Source organism: Hesperophylax consimilis, chromosome 15, assembly GCF_061612785.1.
Source record: "Hesperophylax consimilis isolate HC1 chromosome 15, BYU_Hcon_1.0, whole genome shotgun sequence".
Taxonomy (NCBI): Eukaryota; Metazoa; Arthropoda; class Insecta; order Trichoptera; family Limnephilidae; genus Hesperophylax; species Hesperophylax consimilis.
In genome coordinates, this window is record NC_142850.1 from 28,399,107 (window position 1) to 28,411,407 (window position 12,301).

The 12,301-nt window shown below is 34.1% G+C and overlaps 1 protein-coding gene across 2 annotated transcripts in view; it reads left to right on the top strand.

Annotated features, from left to right (window-relative positions):
- trh (PAS domain-containing protein trachealess) overlaps window positions 1-12,301 on the top strand; it is a 490,370-nt gene that overhangs the window by 450,288 nt on the left and 27,781 nt on the right. The window lies entirely within an intron of this gene.

A 12,301-nucleotide genomic window follows, 5' to 3' on the forward strand; every position in this document is an offset into this window, starting at 1 on the left:
AGTAAAGCGTCCGGATTTTCATATTGGCTAAATTATGCAGTCGTAAATGGGAAGCGAACTCTTTTCTACGGAAAATTCATAAAATACATAGGTAATTTGAATCTTATTTCAAATTGCATTATGAATCTATACATTTTATGTTTAATTAGAACACCTTGTAGCTCTAGACTTAAATTTAGAACGCTTTCGGAATTTCTACCGATATATTATAAAATACTTCAAATACTTAACATAAAAATGTTATTTTTGAAGATAATCTCTAATCATTAGCTAAGTTGAAAGATTCCGCCCATAGAAAAAATCGCAAATTACGCTATGAAAATTGCAAAAAACTCATCAAATTCTGTTATTTAACATGTTACGCATGAAAAAATTCAGTGTTTCTTTCAATGCTCTGAAGACATCTATCAAAAAAATTTTACTCTATTTTAATGCACGTATTATTTTGGGACACATTATTTTTATTTTAGTGTATTAATGTACACAAACAAACGAGGGTTAGCAAAAAAATCGATACATCCAAATATATATTTATGCCATATTAGGTTATGTTAAAGACGTGGCATTTGGGAATCAATTTATATTTCGCCTTGTGTAAATAGTTCTGAGGTTTGAATCACGTCTCTATGCTGGGTGCTGACAAGAAGGGAGATTTTTTCAGTGTTTACACAATTTAAAAATACACACATCGATCTAAGATCTTAATGCAAATACAAGTAGGTACTAACATGGTTATGGTTAAAACTGCAACTGAATAATACGGTACGGCAGTGCATTTCACTGCATCCTCAGCATCTCAGCTAAACCAAATGTGTTTGTAGCACCGATTGTCCGTCCAGTGCCGCTTTATGATCAGTATCAGTCTGTCGGGGGTCGTTCTTATGCTTTTTCCTCTTCGAAACCAATTTCCCAAACGACCATCACCATTCCAAGGACGGCACTGCGCGTTGCAAAAGTTTCAATTACCGATGAGAGGATAGATTTTTATCGGTTTTCTCATTCATAAAGCTAACGCAGAGATGAGGTTTTCTTCTTGGCTCCATTTTATAAAAATAAGAAAAAAATATTCTATTGAACTGGAATATAAATATTTTCAGTTAAATAAAGAAATTTAAAAAAAAAGTAACCATAGAACTTTTGCATTAATAACAATGGCCGCCAAGTGAACCATCGATTTTAATTTGAACGAAATAACTATTAAAATGCATTATTTTCCATTATTTATAGTCCATTTTCCAGTTCATCTGAAGCTATATAATTGGTGTGCAGTTTTGGATGCAACATTCTTCCCAACTATGCAACTCTTTCCAGCTATGCAACTCCCTCCGGCTATGCAACACTTCCCAACTATGCAACTCTCCTTAACTATGAAACTCTCCCCAACTACGCAACTCTCCCCAACTATGCAAATCTCCCCAACTATGCAGCTCTCCCCAACTATGCAACTCTCCCCAACTATGCAACTCTCCCCAACTATGCAACTCTCCCCAACTATGCAACTCTCCCCAACTATGCAACTCTCCCCAACTATGCAACTCTCCCCAACTATGCAACTCTCCTTAACTATGAAAATCTCCCCAACTACGCCCAACTATGCAACTCTCCCCAATCATGCAACTCTCCCCAACTGTGCAACTCTCCCCAACTGTGCAACCCTCCCCACTGTGCAACTCTCCCCAACTGTGCAACTCTCGCCAGCTTCAAAGGCAAACAAGCTATATTATACACATTCATTATAATACTACTCAGTTCAACTAATACCTCCATAGGTGTCTAGCAATACCTACCTAGTCACCTACAGTATACTAGGTACTTACCCTCTCTAGACCTTTGAGGTGAAGCCACAAATTGGATGACTATATCAAAGGCAGGTGAATACTGCCTACTGTACGTATGTACGTTTGTATGTATTATCTTGGTCCCATCCAACACCAACCTACAAATAGAGCCCTCTCGCGACTTGAATCTTAATGTGGACAATTTGAATAATATATAAAAATGTATTTCTAACCTTCGCGGGTGTGTTCGTTTGATTCACCCTTGTGAAATACAAGATTTAAAGAATAATTTATTTGTGTATTCGTGGCACGGACTGTGGCAAAAAAGGACAATGTTTTTTTTTGCAATTTCGGTAACCAAGGGTTATCAAATTTTCATAAAGTATTATCATAGATGTATTAACAATGATAACTTCCATGGCTTTATTCCAATCTCTCTTAAAAACACAACGTTCAAATATTTGTATTTATATAGGTTAAAAAAATATATTTTCGCACAAAAGTCACAACTGCTCCCAACCGTCAGGAGGCAGTGAGACTATATCATCCCCGAATGGGGTATATTGTGAGTTTGAAGGTAGTGGAGAGGAATGGGTGTGGGGAGGAGGAAAGTGAGGAATTACCTTACTGTTCAGATTTTCCCTGATTTGTGGTATTTTCTGGGTTATACTGAAAGTATCCACCACTCTTGAACGTTCCAAATAAAGTTACTCGTAAAACTTTTTGTACATTAATAGAAACTAAACATTAAAGCTTTTGCGTGTTTTTCTGTCTTTGATTTTACAGGGTTTTCAAATAAGAGGTGTTATTTTGAATAGCCCGCTATTTCGGTAGATATTTATTTATTTATTTATTTATTTATTTAGACGCCGTAAAAGGCTTTTACAATATACATGATTTATGTTTACAGTGGTTCACAGGAGCGAAACAGTATTATGTTAAACAGAATAATTACTGAGAAATTATGTTGAAAATTAAACAAGAATAACATCTGGTATACATAGGTACAATAGCATTTTTATTTTCAATCCGTACAGTAGTTTAGTATTGAGGTTATTGTTACCTTCAATATTGAATTTGCTGAGAACTAAGAGTTAGCTCTATTGAAACAGGGCTGTCAGTAAGACATCTCATAACAATTTTGGGAAAAATTATAGTTTTGATTAAGTATATAAAATTATTAGATAACACTCTTCTGTCTGATATCTGATGTAAGTGCATAGTTTAGGTTCTGTGATAACTTATGAATAGAATGGTATTATGCCTAATAACATTGATAATTACGACAGAGGTATGTTATTATAGCCTTCTTATAACTATATTCCGTGCAGTTGAACACATCTACTACTTCTGAGAAAGCATTGCCAACTGCATGCAATCTAGGTATAAGCGAGTTTCTAAATGACTCAGTCCTGATATTGTTATTGAAATTAAAAAGAATTTTGGATCGAGTGGTTCTAGTGGGTATATGGAAGGTAATTAGGCTTAATATATCAGGGCTGTCTATAATACCATTGACAATTTTAAAAATATATTACTTTTGAAGCTGTCATTTTTTGACATTTGACAAGTAGAAACTACCTTATTAATAAAAATAGAACGATACATGCTTTAACAACGCATTGAAATTATTAAAATTCACTTGAGTGAATCAAATGCAAATCATCTTGAGTGATGAGGCCCAATTCCACGTCGGTGGCTTCGTCAACAAGCAAAATTGTCACATCTGAGGCTCGGAAAACCCAAGAGTTATTGTTGAAAAGCCTTTCTATCTTCAACGTGCGACTGTTTGGTGCGGTTTATGGTCCGACGTAGTCATTGGGCCTTACTTTTTGAAAATGAGGCTGGAGCAACAGTTACGGTGAATGGATTGCGCTATCGAGAGATGATTAATGATTTTTTATGGCCGGAATTGGATAGTATTGATCTGGACAACGTTTACTTTCAACAAGACGGTGCTACGTGCCACACAAGCAACGAAACCATTGATCTTTTACGATTGAATATCAAAATAACACCTCTTATTGGAAAACCCTGAAGGTTTTGGTGTATTATCACCTCCATTTCCAAGCAACTGATTAAAATAAAACGGCATGTGCATGAAATGCTACTAATCAATTACACCATTCTACAATATACATCAAACCCTGCATTATCTCATGGTCCGTATCACAAGCCCGCCCCCTAATTACCAGAGGCCAAACCGGCACAACAGTAGGCGGCCAAACAGCCCATAGGCGGGGCCCTCCCGCCCACGAACGGAATTCGAACCAAGTTCCTCTGCGTAATAAAACCATTGATACGTTGCCCGTTCTCTCACATAGGTTCACCATTGACTGTAATATCACATTAGCACATAACATTATCATCTAGTATAAATTTGAATACATTACTTCATGACAATGGGCCACTGTTGTTGTTGAACTATTATCAACGCGTATTGAGTTTAATCAGTGAGTTTAGTATTTAGAAGATGGTTTAACTGTACATTAATTTAAAACCTGAAGATGAATGAGTAGATTTAATTTCAAGTAAAATTATGTGTGCATTAAAATTAATCCAATAAGAACTACTCGTGGATTCTTTAATGGCAAGAACATTTGATAAGACGTATTTTACGGTGCTAATTTAAATACTTATTTTTATACAAATCTTATTTAGGCCTACGTAATTTAAGTGTTACGTAAACACTTACCCTCTTACTAATTAGATTCTTAGACGCTTGTTCAACGATGGTGTTGTGAAACCAGCCTCGAGCCTGGTTTAAGGCCGTTTTAACCAAACAAACGCCATGGTAATAAGTCAAGTTTTTCATTGTTCTGACCTAACGCACCGTGTAAAATTTACTAATATTTCAATTCTTGAAATATAATTAAACAAGGTAGGTGGGCACCTATCTAATATACCTAATATGCCTAACAGAATATAACTAAACGAGATAGGTAGGTAGCTATCTAATATGCCAACAGAAATTAATCTAGTTCTTCTGCTCAAAACTAAGCCTTCGTTTGTTTGTACCCGATAATGAAATTCAAAATTATTATGCAGGCGCCTCTATGCGCACTGCACACCAAAGTGCATTCGATCTGCGCATATGCCAACAGCACGTTACGTTTGACAGGCGACAGGGGCTAGATAAGCCAGCCAATGGCAGCAGCTTTATTCAAATAAGGAACTAAATAAAGTACCTACTGGGACGTAATCAGCTGGCATTCGGTGGAAGTGTTCAAATTCTTTTTCTGTCCTCTTTTTAAATTGGATTCGAACTATTTCCAAAATATTTTGATTAAATCGGAAATAAATTATTATTACCAATTACAAATAGCGTAAACAACACATGTAACAGAAATAAAGGTTACAGTGGAGCTCTCGTTGGCGAGACCAACGAATTTGGATGCATTTGTGACCACGTAGGAACTTTTCTTTCAGAAAAAGATAATTTTTTCCAAAAATACATATTATTTTAGTTCAAATATTCCCATGGGGACATATCTGCCTAATGGTCGGGGTGACCTCAGAATATTAAATGTTTAATAAAATATTATATGACAAGAACTAAACAAAGGCAGGAAGTCGGATTTTATTAAAGCAATGGCGTTTGTTGTCACCAGGAAGACGATGATAAAATCGGAGCTTCGAAGCGTCCAAGATGGCGATTTCTGTTGAGATGCATAACAGGGGACGTGAACCTTTTTTTAAAAGCAGAACACTTGGACCTTGTAAAAAGTATAATGCGAGCACGAAAAAATGTGTCTAAGTAGTGTGTTGTTTATTTAATTAATTAACCATCATGCAAATCAGCACACGGGTAGGCAGAAAAGATTGCACACCACTCTACTCTGTCTTGACTCGTTTTTTCCGAGACATCTCACAAGGAGAGAAATCGATATTTAAATTAAGATCTGTTAACTAGTAAAACATCAATTTATGAATGTTTTATCAATTTGCCTTGATTTTTATCATGACGGTACAAAGAATTTTAGAATTTTCATTGACACGTTTTCCGACATCATGATAATATATTAGTAATTTACTAAAAGTTTATCAGGAAACCTGTTTAATCATTCATAAGGCCTGCAATCCCGTTTTAACCGGAATTACCAATAAGTTGTAGAGGTTCTTAATAAATTAGCAATAGTAAGTTTTTCCGTAACATTCCATCACATAAGATAACTAGAATAAAATCGTAATAAATTAGCACTTTTGTTATTTGCAATCCCTCAGTTAGGTACTGTATTAAATTATAATTTTATGTGCTAATTTAAATGGCACACATCATTGAGACATTGAAAAAAATCGATTTTTAATGATTGAAAAAAAAAGTAATTTTTTTGTTGTAGAAAGCGTCTTTACTCGTAAATGTTGTTTCTGTAGATGTAAATACGAGTCGATTAATGTTTTCCTAGGTATTCCTAAAACGCATGATTTTAGTTTTAACGTGTGCCGGGAACAGCACGCGTGCCCCAGGTTCTCCGTGCCCGCCAAGGATCACGTACATTGCGCACGTTCTCGGCATCCAAATCCTCAAATTATTTCTTGTATGTGGGAACCACGACGGCTCAATTATGACACTTTGTTGTGTGCATGATGGGGAATATGCAATAATTCAAATACCTATTGTACAGAGCATTGACGGTAATCTAATTCAATCTGAACTTTCCTGTGATTGACACACGGTGAATACGTATGACGGGATTATTCAATTATTGGTGGTGATTCCATCAAATATGACAGAAATCATATCATCGCGGTTAATTTGTGACGTCACTATAAAATAATGTTCCCAAATTTAGCTTGATATTATTATTTGTATTTGTTGTGATTCCGGGCTTGTCTAACAAACTCTTTAAATAATAGTTCCTGCTTCAAGAAAACACTTTGAATTTTATTTTTGATATTTCAAAATTGGCTTAGATTATTATTAGCAGACGGAAGGAATTATTCTGGACCCCAATCTCATTTAAGTCTCAATCTCAGCATTTTCGACAGATATGTGCCATCTCTGAGTAACCTCCTAAACTAATATCTAAGATATCAAAGTACGCTTCTAAATATTAATTTAATTTCTAATATTCCGCAAAAAAAAAATAACATCATTTTTGTTGTCTTGTTCGGGTGAAAGTAGTAGGTATAATAACTATTTAAAACATTTTAAAAATCGCATCCAATCGTATTCAAGGATATTAAAACCAGAATATTTCATACTTTAAAATCTATGTTTAAGTTAAATTTGAATTACTATCCATTATTTTACTTTTGAATCCCCTTTCAAATGATAGGGCAAACTTAATTTTGAATGTCACTTTTCAGAATGAAGAATGACGCTCAATTAACGATTCATGGAAAAGAATCACTTAATTAAATAAAAATAGTTTCTCTCACTAATTAAAATGTAAGATTCTCCTCTACTCACTCTTCACCAATCTCTAGTCAAACCTCCACCCCTTCTTTAACACCTAATATAAGTTCACTCTTAATAATTTAACAATATTAAGTTACTGCATATAATTTACCCTAAGGATGGAACAGTTGTTCCGAAACCGATTGTGATTTATTTTCTTCATTTTATTGATATAATACATTTTATTTTTGTATCTGTCTTCAACACCCTTCATAAAGTGATAAAAATATTATTAAGGGGATATTATAATCAACCCATGTTTGAAAATTCCGAAATATTTCATTTTATCAGAACCTCCTCCTACATAATGTGTTTGAAAAATGCTGATTGTAAAAATTTTCTGTGTATTTTATTCTATATCTTATATTTGTACCTTATGTATTTTGTTATTGTGTTTGTATTGTAAATTCCTTATGTTTGTGTTCTCCTGTCGGGAGAGTCTTTGATTCCCAACCGTTTCGTACCCTATGCAAATGGATACACAGAAAAATCAATTCCTCAGCGTACACAAACCGTCGGTACTTCTGAGTAGGACGTGAGGTGAAAGTTTATCGCCGGTGTTAGCTTTCTAACGCGTTAAAAATAAGCCAAACTAGACGCTAACGAAGAAGCAAGTCAGAAGCCACGTCAAAAACAAGACACATTCGCAATGTTTGCATTGTATTTTTTATTTGAATTTTTCTATTCGTCTTTTTGGTTAAAAAATTCTGTAATGATCAGCAGTGTATCTTCAATAGTTTCCAATAAGTTCAAAATATGCCTTACTAGATTCCCCACTGAAGAAGCAAGAAATAGAAACCACATTGCTAGACTTCGTTTTGGACTGTTACGGTTGTGTTTTTGTGTTATTTTAATCGCGTTTTAACAAACGGTTTGTACCGCAATGTCACGACTAGCAATGCCTTCAATAGTTTTATAATATTGTAAAATAATTAATTATATTGATTAATGAATATTTGACACTGTATATCTGTCTATTTTTACTTGTCTTTTTATACCGGTAATGATATTTATTAGTGTCACACATTTTTCTTCGATTGCAAGGATTTTACGATCATGTTGTGATTAGCAATTATTGTCTATGGAAACAATCATTGTATCATCATTTAAATGAAGTTATGCTCCTGCAACGCACTTTAAATGTAAGTCATGCGTGAATCATAAATCATATCAGATCCTAGATGTATCTATTTACAGTGTCCATTGAATAAACAAATTTGCTGGTCGCATGCACTATTGTTGCCAATACGGTTCAATCTAATTGCATATTACCAGGAGTAAATAAAAAATTAGGAGTGAAGAAAAAACGTGTTCTGGTAGCAATGAACATGCTAAACAATTTTACTGGACGCACGCATTATTTTTCAGGTGTGCATACTGTCAAATCTAGTTGCAAATTGCAAGTAGTAAATAATTAGCTAGAAAAAAACTAAATGTGTGTTCTAGTATTAGTGTTCATTAAAAATGTTCAACACGGTTTCTGAGTGTATGTGTTATTGTTTGAAGCTGTCCATACCGACCATACAGGTGGATCGAATTGCAAATTAGAAGGAGTACGGAATGCATTACTGTTTGTCATGAAAAACGTTTTCTAGATGCATCCACTTGCAATGTTCATTAAACAGGTTAAACAATATACATTGTTGTTTAAATATATCCATAACGGAAAACCTAATTGCGAATTACAAGCAGTAAAGAATGGGCTAGGAGTGAGGTTTGAAAAAACGTTTTCTAGTATCAAGTAGTTTTCAACGAGTGACCGATACTGCTTGTGCAAGAGTTTGGTCACGAAGACCATACGTGACCTGGCTAATACCGCCTTGCCTATAGTGTATTATTTCATAAGTAATCTGAAGGTATATAAGACTATGGCCAGTGAACAATGACACCTTTACGTGAAGATAATTGCATTAGCACGTTCGATGACGATTTTTATTCTGCCGATGCGCGCTTTCCGATGAATGGGTTATGCAATGCGACAGCGTTGCTTGTCCAATCAAAGGTTGGTAAGGTAGGAAAGAAATACTTTTTTTTATTTAAAGACTTGAAGGACATAGTGAGGCAATATTCAAATAAAGGTTTGTTTTTGTGCACGTGAAATAACTGTCAAACAAAACTACTATTCTCTTTTATCACAAACATTTCGAAGGAAACTGACCATCCCCTACGATGCTCGAACATCTCGACAGTGACTTCTGGGGTTATTAAATTTGAACACTTATTTTGCGGTCCTTAATTAATAACTCAACGCAACTAATTTCAACTTACAACGATATTTCAATGACGAGATATGGAAGTTTTATAAGTTGTCAAAATTTAAGGACATAACATATTTTCCCAAATGTACCATATTTTTCAGAGAGATGTCATAATTAGGTGATATAACTATTTGTTTACATATGTTGTTTATTGTCCTGAAATACAAGAAACATGGGATCATCCTTCTAGGCATGTAACTCTTCATCGTAACAGAAGCTTATGACCGCTTCATCCTTTATATCTGGCCAGCCTTTTATTATTCAAAGCATACATCCAGTGAGAACATTTCTTCATCATATTACCCACCTAACTACCTTCCCACTGAATGAGGTTTTTATCATTTCCTTTATGTTTTATCGTCGAAGTTTTTTTTATTTCTGCATTACTTTTTGGTCTTGTCTGAAGAAGCCTTTGTTTTACGACTTGATTTTTGTCAATTGTGGACATGGGAAGAAAGGTCTTACCTCGATTTCACATTTTTTGACAGAATTTATTTTAACACGTTTTTACTTTGGCAGCTGTTGCATCAACGCACTAAGCTATATAACTTAACCTAACTATAAAATAGAAAATATGTTTCGTTGTCAGTGGGAACGTGTTTGCTTTAAGTATTCTTAATTGAAATGAAATAAGATTGTGGCTAACTCATTTTTTTACATGTTATTTAAATGGGCATCTGAATTGAAATTGCACAATCTGTTTGACGTATAAGTTCAAACGTCGCAAAATATACAAAAAATATCAGTTAAAACAGTAGTTTTTATCTCACAATGTTATTTTTATTATGAGCTATGGAGCTTGGAGATTTCCATAAGCTGACAACAAATAAATTCAAGACGACGTTTATTTCATCCTTTTCAATTCATGGTTCACTAAGCTGATTTTGAAAAAAAGTGTTAATATCTACTTTAGGTATGACGAAATCCGCTAAGCCCTTGTGCCTTATCCTTTCACCAAAATATGATCATGTACATTGGACGTTTGCAATTTTTCCAACTTTTATCTTATACATTGTCGTTATCTTAACATTAATTGTTTTACTCTTCAATTTCTCATTCCGTACGGTCAAGACCTCAAAACAATCCCCGAACTTACGTATTCGACCAGTCTAAAATTAACCTCGGTTAATAGCACTAATATTTAAAGTTTTTATCCAGTTCATTTAATATTCAAAAGGCGCCTTGGTCAATTGTTATTACTTTTTTTTGTTAAAACTTATAGAGCACGGCTGATTACGGAGGCCATTGAAATACATAAAAATCCCGTAAACATTAATAGAGACGATGGAGCTAAGCTCAATAGTTCTTGGTATCCGGTAATTGACGGATACACCAGAGCTAAACGAAGAAAACCACTTTAAATAAAAAAAATAATTCGTTAATGTTAGCTCAGAGGGTTGGAGCTGGCAACACGGTATCACAACCTCATACATAAGCTCACATTTTTACACAACCTCAAATAACACATCTGCCCTGATGATGGACACTGCAATGCTGTCCGAAACGTTGGCTAAAGAAGGAGTTAGCGCAACACGGCATAACACCCCAAAAACAAATAACAAAAATACTTTTGGCCGTGAAAATCTTAAATCATTTTTTTTTAATTGTTATTACTATATATGAAGGCTCTGATCAGGTTACCAAAAGTTGATAATGAAAGCGTATGAATGAACTTTACCAGTCAGAAGCAATAATCCTGGTAATAAAGTTCCAGGAAAATGATTACGTGATAATTTTTTTTTTGCAATCGGTTACTGCTTTTTCAAAACTAACATGTGGTTAGGAATATTAATGGTAGATTTTTCTCCTTGAAGCCATTATTCGTTCGCACTTTACACTTTACGACATTTTCAATTACTTTGAATAAACTATCAATTTAGACATTCTTAAAGCTGTTTTCAATAGACGGATATAGATGCTTCCACCCGCGTGAATCTAACGCACTTCGGACTGTGTTCAAATATCCATTATCATGCGTTCCCGAAACTGCTATATTGTGCTAATAAAAATACGACTTTAATATGACGATCGGAAATGCATTGTGCAATGTTTTATAGTTAAAATGTATAAACTATAGGCATAATTGCAACATAATGTTACTGACAAAACGTATTATATTATTTATAATCAGAGATGTGCTTTATTTCAAATAAATCCATTTCAAATGGAAATGCAAAATGCAAAATGGGTATTTTCCATTTTGCATTTGAAATGCTTTTCTAAAAACCATTTTGCATTTTAAATGCTTTTCTCAATACATTTTCCATTTTAAATGTTTTTTTGCAACATTCTTCCTACTATCTCCACTCATCTTTTTTCACTCATCAGTCGGTCGTCAACCTCTCGCTATGAGAGATAATTTACATTTTTCAAGTTGCTCCCTGGTAGGAGCCATGGCAATTGAGTGATACCATTACAAAAAATACTCATTCAAATACTGAACATGGGGCCATGAAGCTGTAATATTAAATGTTAGATAGCAGTTTCTATGTTTTTACATTGGCAACATTAGTCCTGCGCAAATTTTTTGTGGTTTCATAATCTGTAGTCGTGGTGTTTTTGGATTTACTATCATGTAATATATTTGTTCTATATTGATGTCCATTATTAAATGGCAAAATTGTTTAAAACTTGTTTATTTTAATTGTTTGACCTGAGAAACCATTTTGCATTTTCAATGCATTTTGAAAATAAGTATTTTGCATTTTGCATTTGAAATTCTTTTCTAAAAACCATTTTGTATTTGGCATTTTCAAATGGAAAAATTTTGACCCATTTCCATTTTGCATTTCAAATGGTTTTGGGTACCCATTTTGCACATCTCTGTTTATAATACAGATCTCTGATTGCGAAATGCAGCGAGA